Raw genomic sequence first — 10,853 nt, forward strand, 5'->3', positions numbered from 1 at the left:
ACGTGCCTGGGCGAGGGCTGCTTGCAGAGCATTGTGTTGTGCTCCTTTATTGGGAGCATTTTCGCCTCGTCGTGCAGGTGGTGTTCTGGCGACATCAGAAGGCATCCAGTCGCTGTCCGTAGTGCGATGTTTTGGGTAGTTTGCAGCTTCATCCACTGCGTCCTACTTGTCCACACTGGTGCTGCGTAATTTAAAACCGGCCGGCCTATTGCGTCGTATGTTGCCAGGAACGTTTCTTTGTCTTTGCCCCAAGTACTGCCGGCTAGCGACTTGAGGACCTTGTTGTGGCTCTGCACTTTTTTGACAATAGCGGTGGCGTGCGCAGAGAAGGAGAGCAGACTGTCGAAGGTTACTCCGAGTATTTTGAGGTTATTCACCGTCGGAATTGGTGTATCATCGACGTGAATTGCCAGCGGTAGCCTGACCTCCTTCGTCCAGGTTGTGAACAGGGTCGCAGTGGATTTCGTAGGGGAGAGGGCTAGACACTTTGCAGTGAAGAAGCTTTCGAACACAGGTCATCAATTCCATTCCTGGTCGCCATGATCAAGCAATCGTCGGCGTAAGAGATAATCGAGACTCCCTCTGGTGTTTGAGGGAGCTTTGAAATGTAGAAGTTAAACAGTAGCGGGGAAAGGACACGACCCTGTGGAACCCCCTGTTTTATTTTTCTAAGTTTTCTCGATTTGTCTCTAAACATTACCGACGAGTGTCGACCACTCAGATAATTTGCCGACCACCGTTTGAGCCTCTGTGGGAGAGAGGAAGCCTCTATATCTTCTAGTAGCGTGGAGTGGCTGACAGTGTTAAAAGCCTTTAACAGGTCCAAGGCGACGAGTTATCTGAGTGTTTATGGCGTTCAGTGCTGTGATTGTACTGTGCACTTTACGGAAACCATGCTGATGCTTCGCTGGGGTCAAGTGGTTTGTGAAATACGAGAGTAGCAAGGCCTCGGGTGTCTTCGCTACCGGGGAACGGAGTGTTATCGGCCGATAAGAATCTCCTATGTTGGCAGGTTTCCCCGGTTTGAGCAGTGGGACCACTCTCCCCACCTTCCAGATGTCTGGGATGATGAGAGTGGCCATGGACAAATTGAGGACCTCCGTTAGGTACGCTACCCCCGAAGGACCCAAATTTTTCAGCATCAGCATGCATATTCCTTCGGGACCCATGGCTTTGTAGGCTTTCGCCTTTCCGATGGCCACCTGAACTTCATCGCAAGTGAAAGCAAGGGGGGCACAGGTTGTTGGTAGTTTGTGCAGCCTTCTGGTCACTCGACGCTTGGCTTTGTCCACCGGAGGATGCAGTATGAACTGCCGGCTAAAATAGCTCGCGCATCGCTCCGGGTCCGACGAAGCATGGTCGCCGAAGGAAATTTCGACTCTGTCGTCGTGCTTCGTCGGATTAGACAATGACCTCACGGTTGACCAAAGCTTGCTCACACCAGAGGTGAAGTTACAGGTCTTCAGATGCTCCTCCCACTTCTTCCGCTTATGTACGTTTACTAGTTGCCGAATCTCCGCGTTGAGATCCCTGATACGGGGATCTCCGGGATCGGTCTGACGATGGCTATCCCGCTCACCGGCTAGAACAGCCGCTTCAGCAGGGAAATTTGGACGTGGATCCGTAATACATCCTGCCGGTACGAAGCGAGCTGCAGCAGCGGTGACAGCTCTGCAGAACTTACGTTCACCAAGGTGGATGTCGGTTGGTGTGGGGAGAGCAGCGAAGGTGTTTTCAGTAAATTCCGCGAAGTCTTTCCAATCAGCTTTAGAAAAGTTGATATATTTTCGATGCTCCGCGGAAGCAAAGTCGGTTGGTTTATCGATCGAGATGACTGTGGGCAGATGGTCTGATGCCAAAGTCAGCATAGGTCGCCATGATATGCTGTTTATCAGACCAGCGCTGACTATTGTTATGTCTGGCGAGCTGCAGCAGCGGCCCATAATCCTGGTGGGTGCGTCGTCGTTCATTGTGCAGAATGTCGAATCGTCTATCTGCTCAGTCAAGTCCGTTCCCCTACGATCGTTTGACAGGCTTGAGTGCCAAAAATCGTGGTGCGCATTAAAGTCGCCTACTACCATACGGTTTTCACCTCTGAGGAGCGCACCTATGTCAGGGTGATATCCTGCCGTGCAGCAGGTGACAGGGGTATATAAACGTTAAATATTTCGAGCTCAACATCGCTTGACCGGATAGCTATGAACCAGGAACCAGGAGTTGTTGGCGGCGGCGTGTGGGCGGTGGTGCGGTTGTGTGTGTTCTGTGGTCTGTAGCAGTTGTGGTGTGGTCTATTGTGTTATGTTGTTGTGCTGTGGTGTTTGTGTGGGACTGCTCAGGTGGACTGGGGTTAGCCGTGGAGGCTGCTCTGTTTGAGCAGCAGGGGCCACAATAGACGTGGTCCACTGCCGATATGTGCGTAGTCCTGAGCACACTCTGAGGTAACTCCACACCTCGCAAGCATTGCACTTGACTGAGGTGGAGTTGTGGTGTAGTCGTCTCTGGCATACACAGCAGGTGTAGGTTTCTGGCCCTGGGTTTGACTCGATGCCAGCTCTGAGTAGAAGAAAACGTAGCGAATGTAGCCCTATGGACGAACAACTTCTGAGATACTTCGCCGACTTAAACGGGGTTAGATCGCCGAAACAACAGCCCTTGGTTGGGTAAAACCCGAGTCATTCCGGTACGTAGAACCGGCTGTCGTGGAAATGATTGAGAGCGGTGAGACAATCATGCTTGCCAGACTCTGGTGTTGGTATTTCTTTAAAAAAATAAATGAAAGCAAACATTTTTGTTTGCATGATTTTTTTTATGTGGCATTTTAGATGGCGAACTGTTAAACAGCTGAAAGAGAAACTACAAAAACAAAATACTTCCGCTCTTAGCTTAAGGTTGCAAACAGAGTGGAAGCGAAGCCGATGACGAAGATGAAGACGAAGCCGAAGACGAATTGCTTGCGTTGCGGGCAAGCTGGCGAGTGTACATAGTGGAAGATGAATGATATGAAGATTTGTTTCTAAATAAAACCTTTTTTTTTAGATAAAATCAAAAGAAAATAAAGAAAAAACAGCAATTTATGAAATAATTTGTATAGGACAACTTTTGGAGAATTTCGCGACATGAATTATGTGTTACGGCAAGACGGACAGACATTTTTCGAATATACAAGAATGCCAATTAATACGTTTGATTACATTTTGCTAAAAATTTAGCCAATTTCTTGAAAAACGCGTTTTTTCACAATTGCAAACAGTTAAATAAATTGTAAACAACTCATCACAGCAAGCGATTCGTCTTTGAAAACAGTACCGCACTGTTTCAAGCTGACCGCTTGCGCACCGTCTTCATCTTCTTCTTTGCTTGCACTGTGATCACTTTCATATGTTTACTACTGCACTGTTTTTCGTCATCGGCTTCGTCTTCATCTGCGTCTTCGGCTTCGCTTCCACTCTGTTTGCAACCTAAGTTGACGTGTTGAATAATCATTGATGATTTCTTATGGTAAGTTAAATTAAGGTAAGTGTAGACTAACTGAACTTTTATAAATGATGCAAACCAAGCGTACGCGCATTTTTTTGATTCGTGGACTAAGGATCCTGCGTTCAAAGGCTGGTTGTGTAAACGCGTGAAGTTACAGGGCTTATTACAATGTTTGTAATTACATATTAAAATCCAAATTAGGAAGAGCTGATCTATTGCAGCACGCACGCTCGCAAAAGCACTATATTCCTTCTTAGCAGAACGTAATTTAGCATTTTCGACAACCGACATCCTAACCAAATGCCTACAAGAAAACAAAAATTGTTACGATTATCCTTGAAACCTCGTCCGGATTTCCCAAATCTCTCGGTTCGTATCGCTGGATTGTTAAATAAATGCAATCGATGACCAAATTGTAGTACAATTAACTTTATTGTACAACAAACAATTTACAATACTCGCTAATACAGTAAAAACACTTTACAATACTTGTTAAAGCAATAACAGCGCTTAACTAAACTTGGTAACAGAATTAAACTTATATCTTGCTTATTCGCAACTCACTTCTCTGCTCACTTTACTTGTAGCTTGCTGTCTTGTGACTTGTAACTAACTCCCTTCGCTGTGGCGGCGCCCTTATATACCTGCGCTCGTACTTATGGCAACTCTAGAACGTTCTTAATCTTATCGCTCATTCTCTTTCTCTCGCTCTTGTTTCTCTTTGTGGAACATTTTACGTCATTCCTCGAACATTCTGCTTATTTCTCGTTGTTCGCTTCGCGTTGCCGCAGTATTCGTCACACTGCCCTCCACCTAAGTCTGATCGTCCCGATCAGACATACTTGCCGCTCCAACCGCTGCAAGTCTTTCCAAGTGGACCACTTTCATCTTGGTCCTCGGTCTGGATTGCAAAGTCGACTTCGACTTTCGACCAAAATCGACTTTTTACACCTGAAAGTCGTATTTTAGTGATCGACTTTCAGTTTATGGAAGTCGACTTTTCACTTTCGACTCTCGACTTTTTTTAAATTTATTTGCCAATAAAAACTGATCTTCTAACGAGCTCGCGGAGTGCTGTTTGGTCGTATTTAAAAAAATTGTCAATAAAACTGAAGTGAAATGTGAAAAGTGTGGTAGCGAAATGAATTTTAATGACAGTACAACAGTACAAATCATTTAAGAGCAGCGCATAAAATTATTATACGAAAACAAATTCCTCAAATTTGTTAATCGTTTGTCTCCACAATGTTCAGTTAATAATGAGGTAAGATAAACATATTATATTATTATTATACTTATTTATTTTAACAATTTCATGCAAGAAAGTTTTTCTGCTTGAGTTTATGTAAGTTTTTACAGACAGTCTTTGGTTCGAATTTGACCAATCCGTAAGGTACAGAATTTTAAACACCGCTAAAACGTTGCTGGTAGGATTCCAGTTAATATGCGACATTAGCCGTGTGGATAGTCCCAATCCACTAGCTGTCTGGGCTACTCCCATATTTATCCATGCTTATAAAGTGGCACTTATATTTCTACCAATACCCGCCAATTTTGCTCCATCGGAAAGGCCACATTTTTCCGAAATTACCAAATATCGATTAAAAAAATTTTTAGAATTTTTTTTTTTTGCGAATTTAAATTTTTTTTCAAAAATAAGCATTTTGATGCTGCATAACTGAAACAATTTTCAAAATTTTTAAAAATCCTTTAGTGTCTGTTTTTTTTACCTAGCATTTAATTTCACTAAATTACAGATTATTCTAAATACCACTAGTAAATCATGATACTTTTGGCGTATTCTGACTCTTATATTTATAGCCAATATATGAGTTATATGCAGAGTATACTTAATACATTTTCTTTTTATTAAAAAAGTCGAACAAAGTCGACTTTCCTTCGTGGATCGATCGACTTTTAAAGTCGACTGTACAGAGTCGATCGAAAACTCGAAAGTCGACTTTCTAGTGAAGTCGAACAACCCTAGTCCTCGGTCTCCCCATTGTCTGGATTTGATGCACTGCGTCCTTCAGCCGTTTGTTAATCTTCGAATCTTTCCAGTCACGTCTTTGCTTGGAGTTGAAGCTTTGCTTCTGCTGGGACATGAACAACCACCATGCGTTACTCGACATTACTTCCGGCTTATCTCCGGGAGTGCACCATCTCACATGGTCGTGCTTCTGCCGGCCACTGGTGGTGACCAGACCATGTCTCTTCTCGTGGCACCCTTCTCGCCAGATCTATGCCGCATCATCTCTCCATGACACCCAGACTCCCGCCTTCGTGCTGCACTGCCTTTAGCACATCTTGCTACATCCGGATCCTTACACTGAAACTTTCCCAGTGTTTCCGCATCTCGCTCCTTCGCCGGCTTCAACCTCATTGACCGGACATGTATAACCTCATCCTTGGCTTCCGGCTTAACTGCTTGCCTTTGCCGACCACGTTTTTCGGGACACTTCAAAGCGCGCCTACTGCTCCCACTGCCGCTTCCATTTCCGGCCACCGGCGTATCNGAATTTTAAACACCGCTAAAACGTTGCTGGTAGGATTCCAGTTAATATGCGACATTAGCCGTGTGGATAGTCCCAATCCACTAGCTGTCTGGGCTACTCCCATATTTATCCATGCTTATAAAGTGGCACTTATATTTCTACCAATACCCGCCAATTTTGCTCCATCGGAAAGGCCACATTTTTCCGAAATTACCAAATATCGATTAAAAAAATTTTTAGAATTTTTTTTTTTTGCGAATTTAAATTTTTTTTCAAAAATAAGCATTTTGATGCTGCATAACTGAAACAATTTTCAAAATTTTTAAAAATCCTTTAGTGTCTGTTTTTTTTACCTAGCATTTAATTTCACTAAATTACAGATTATTCTAAATACCACTAGTAAATCATGATACTTTTGGCGTATTCTGACTCTTATATTTATAGCCAATATATGAGTTATATGCAGAGTATACTTAATACATTTTCTTTTTATTAAAAAAGTCGAACAAAGTCGACTTTCCTTCGTGGATCGATCGACTTTTAAAGTCGACTGTACAGAGTCGATCGAAAACTCGAAAGTCGACTTTCTAGTGAAGTCGAACAACCCTAGTCCTCGGTCTCCCCATTGTCTGGATTTGATGCACTGCGTCCTTCAGCCGTTTGTTAATCTTCGAATCTTTCCAGTCACGTCTTTGCTTGGAGTTGAAGCTTTGCTTCTGCTGGGACATGAACAACCACCATGCGTTACTCGACATTACTTCCGGCTTATCTCCGGGAGTGCACCATCTCACATGGTCGTGCTTCTGCCGGCCACTGGTGGTGACCAGACCATGTCTCTTCTCGTGGCACCCTTCTCGCCAGATCTATGCCGCATCATCTCTCCATGACACCCAGACTCCCGCCTTCGTGCTGCACTGCCTTTAGCACATCTTGCTACATCCGGATCCTTACACTGAAACTTTCCCAGTGTTTCCGCATCTCGCTCCTTCGCCGGCTTCAACCTCATTGACCGGACATGTATAACCTCATCCTTGGCTTCCGGCTTAACTGCTTGCCTTTGCCGACCACGTTTTTCGGGACACTTCAAAGCGCGCCTACTGCTCCCACTGCCGCTTCCATTTCCGGCCACCGGCGTATCACCATTGCAACGTGGTTCAGTGGCTTTCCTCCTGCCGGNGCTGCATAACTGAAACAATTTTCAAAATTTTTAAAAATCCTTTAGTGTCTGTTTTTTTTACCTAGCATTTAATTTCACTAAATTACAGATTATTCTAAATACCACTAGTAAATCATGATACTTTTGGCGTATTCTGACTCTTATATTTATAGCCAATATATGAGTTATATGCAGAGTATACTTAATACATTTTCTTTTTATTAAAAAAGTCGAACAAAGTCGACTTTCCTTCGTGGATCGATCGACTTTTAAAGTCGACTGTACAGAGTCGATCGAAAACTCGAAAGTCGACTTTCTAGTGAAGTCGAACAACCCTAGTCCTCGGTCTCCCCATTGTCTGGATTTGATGCACTGCGTCCTTCAGCCGTTTGTTAATCTTCGAATCTTTCCAGTCACGTCTTTGCTTGGAGTTGAAGCTTTGCTTCTGCTGGGACATGAACAACCACCATGCGTTACTCGACATTACTTCCGGCTTATCTCCGGGAGTGCACCATCTCACATGGTCGTGCTTCTGCCGGCCACTGGTGGTGACCAGACCATGTCTCTTCTCGTGGCACCCTTCTCGCCAGATCTATGCCGCATCATCTCTCCATGACACCCAGACTCCCGCCTTCGTGCTGCACTGCCTTTAGCACATCTTGCTACATCCGGATCCTTACACTGAAACTTTCCCAGTGTTTCCGCATCTCGCTCCTTCGCCGGCTTCAACCTCATTGACCGGACATGTATAACCTCATCCTTGGCTTCCGGCTTAACTGCTTGCCTTTGCCGACCACGTTTTTCGGGACACTTCAAAGCGCGCCTACTGCTCCCACTGCCGCTTCCATTTCCGGCCACCGGCGTATCACCATTGCAACGTGGTTCAGTGGCTTTCCTCCTGCCGGAAACACTGCCTGGCTCGCCATGACCCCTTCCTTGTTGCGACCTCTTCTTCTCTGAGCTGGCGGACCCTCACGCTTTTCCTGTATCGGTGAACCGATCAATCTTCATGCCTTGGCCAAGTAAGAAATCCACGCCGATGATGACTTCATCCACAATGTCTGCCACTATAAACATAGTGTACGAGGCCACATCGTCTAGTATTACCTCGCATGGTACTTCTTCTAACACTTGGGTGCGTTCACCAGTTGCAGTCTGCAGCTTTGCTCCAGGTAGTGGCTTCACATAAAAAGTGGCCTAATCCGTTCGAATAATGGAATGTGTCGCTCCAGTATCCACTGTCAGTACTCTCTCCTGCCCATTCACACATCCACCAACAGTGAGGTTGCATGCTTTCCGGCCAATTTGTGAGGCGGAGATTATGGGCCCTTCAACTTCTGGAGCCAGCACGCGGCCCTTCCTGCTGGCTCGTTTCAGTTTAACGACTGATTGGAGTTGGCTTCGTCTCCTTCAGCCCTGCGTTTGCTTCCTGCTGAATTGTTGAGCACAATGGAACTTGCGCTGCAATTGCGGGCGAAGTGGCCTGGCTTTCCACATTTAAAACATTTGCCAGATCCATGCTTTTTCTCGCCCAGCGGTTGGATAATCTTCTTCAGCATTTCATTTGTCTCGTCCGGTGTTTCCACTTCCACGCGATGTGCTTTGTAGGCTGGTCTACTTAGGAGTGCTGCCGTTTCACGTGTCTGAGCATACGAGAGGTTTCAGCAAATTTGCCTTTGGATTCGCGTACGTCTCTCGCTTGGTATACACGTCCCGCATTCCGTTGATGAACCTCTGGATTTTTACTCTTTGAGGTGCTCACCAGATGCATCTCCAATTCCAAATGAGCCAACCTTTCAACCTCAGAGGCAATTCCTGTAAAGTCTCGTTGGATTTCTGGCAGCGATTCTCCAGCTCCATCTGGTAAATCTGTCTCCGGTGCTCGCTACCATAACGTCTTTCCACTGCACCGATTAACGTATCGTAACTGTTCCTTTCACAGTCGGGAATAGTCTGCAAGATTTCTGCCGCAGGTCCTTTCAATGCAACGAATAGTGCAGCGGATTTATCCTCCATGCTCCAATGATTTGCTGCAGCCGTTTTTCGAACTGGAGCTTAACGACCTGGAAAGGAATCGTGCCGTCAAAGGATGGAGTTTTTGCGCTCGTCGAAGTAGCTGGACGATTCAATGTAAATCACGAAGACGACCTTCCAACTCCTCTACCTTTGTCTCGACTTTCTCCTGTCTCTCTTCGATTTCGTCCTGTATTTGTGTAATTTTTGCATCCTGTGCTCCAGCTGGGATGATATACGTGTCTCTTGTGCCAGTAGCTGAGTTTCTAGCCGGGATGACACCTGCGCTGATACCTCTGAAGATATACGTGTCTCCAGCGTTTGCATCTGCGATGACATCTATGACATGCGTGTATCCTGTGCTTGCATCTGTGACGACAGCTGTGATGACATCTGTGACATGGCAGCCAATAACGTTTTCATGTCTATAGCTGTTAATGAACTAAGAGCCTTTTGGTGTTCTTCAACCTTCCCGGATGTCTGCTGCACATCCTTCGACGAACAAGCAGCTTCATCCTTCTGTTCGTCCTTTGCGGATGCATCGTCGGGTTTACCCTGGAAGTCGTATTTGTCCACGTCGATGCCTTCAGCTTCCATAGCCTCCCGCAATCGGGATAAGAACTCCACTTTTCTTCCGGAGGTGGCCAAATTACGCTTTTCCAGCTCTTGTTTCAGCTCCTCAATCTTTAAGTCCCGAATTTCGCCATTTTCAGTAGTTTATCCTTCGGGATTTATTTAACAATCCCACTTCTGACACCAATTGTTACGATTATCCTTGAAACCTCGTCCGGATTTCCCAAATCTCTCGGTTCGTATCGCTGGATTGTTAAATAAATGCAATCGATGACCAAATTGTAGTACAATTAACTTCATTGTACAACAAACAATGTACAATACTCGCTAATACAGTAAAAACACTTTATTGTTACTTGTTAAAGCAATAACAGCGCTTAACTAAACGTGGTAACACAATTAAACTTATATCTTGCTTATTCGCAATTCACTTCTCTGCTCACTTTACTTGTAGCTTGCTGTCTTGTAACTCGTAACTAACTCCCTTCGCTGTGGCGGCGCCCTTATATACCTGCGCTCGTACTTATGGCAACTCTAGAACGTTCTTAAGTTTATCGCTCATTCTCTTTCTCTCGCTGTTCGCACTGTTCATCCAACTTGACGTTTCTCTTTGTGGGACATTCTACGTCATTCCTCGAACATTCTGTCTATTTCTCGTTGTTCGCTTTGCGTTGCCGCAGTATTCGTCACAATATATATATGTATCAAAAATCGACGGGATTCTTTACCAACTTAAAACTCGAATATTATTACCCTTCTGAATAAAAATTGTAAATCTAGCTGAAACTTTGCGGATGTTTTATAATTTTTGCACAAAGTTTGAAATGTGGATTTATATTGTGTTAGTTACATAATGAGCTAGGCTTTTATAAAAAAAATAATAAACATTAAATAAACAAAAGAAAAACAGCCAAAATCGATCAAAATGTTGATGACATACCCCTCTATTCTAACAGAGTCACAAAACTTAGCTCATCACTGTGGTGATTTCTAGTGCGCCGAGAAATGTGTCACAAAAAATTCGATTTTGAGTACTAGAAAAATTCACACAAATTTAAAAATTTGTATTGTAGCGGCATATTTTTTGCAGCGGCAAGCTTTGAGGCGCAGTAGAAATCACAGCAGTGATGAGCTAAAGT

This window comes from Rhagoletis zephyria, unplaced genomic scaffold, assembly GCF_001687245.7.
Source record: "Rhagoletis zephyria isolate East Lansing unplaced genomic scaffold, Rhagoletis_zephyria_1.1 Rzeph_scaffold_00244, whole genome shotgun sequence".
Lineage (NCBI taxonomy): Eukaryota > Metazoa > Arthropoda > Insecta > Diptera > Tephritidae > Rhagoletis > Rhagoletis zephyria.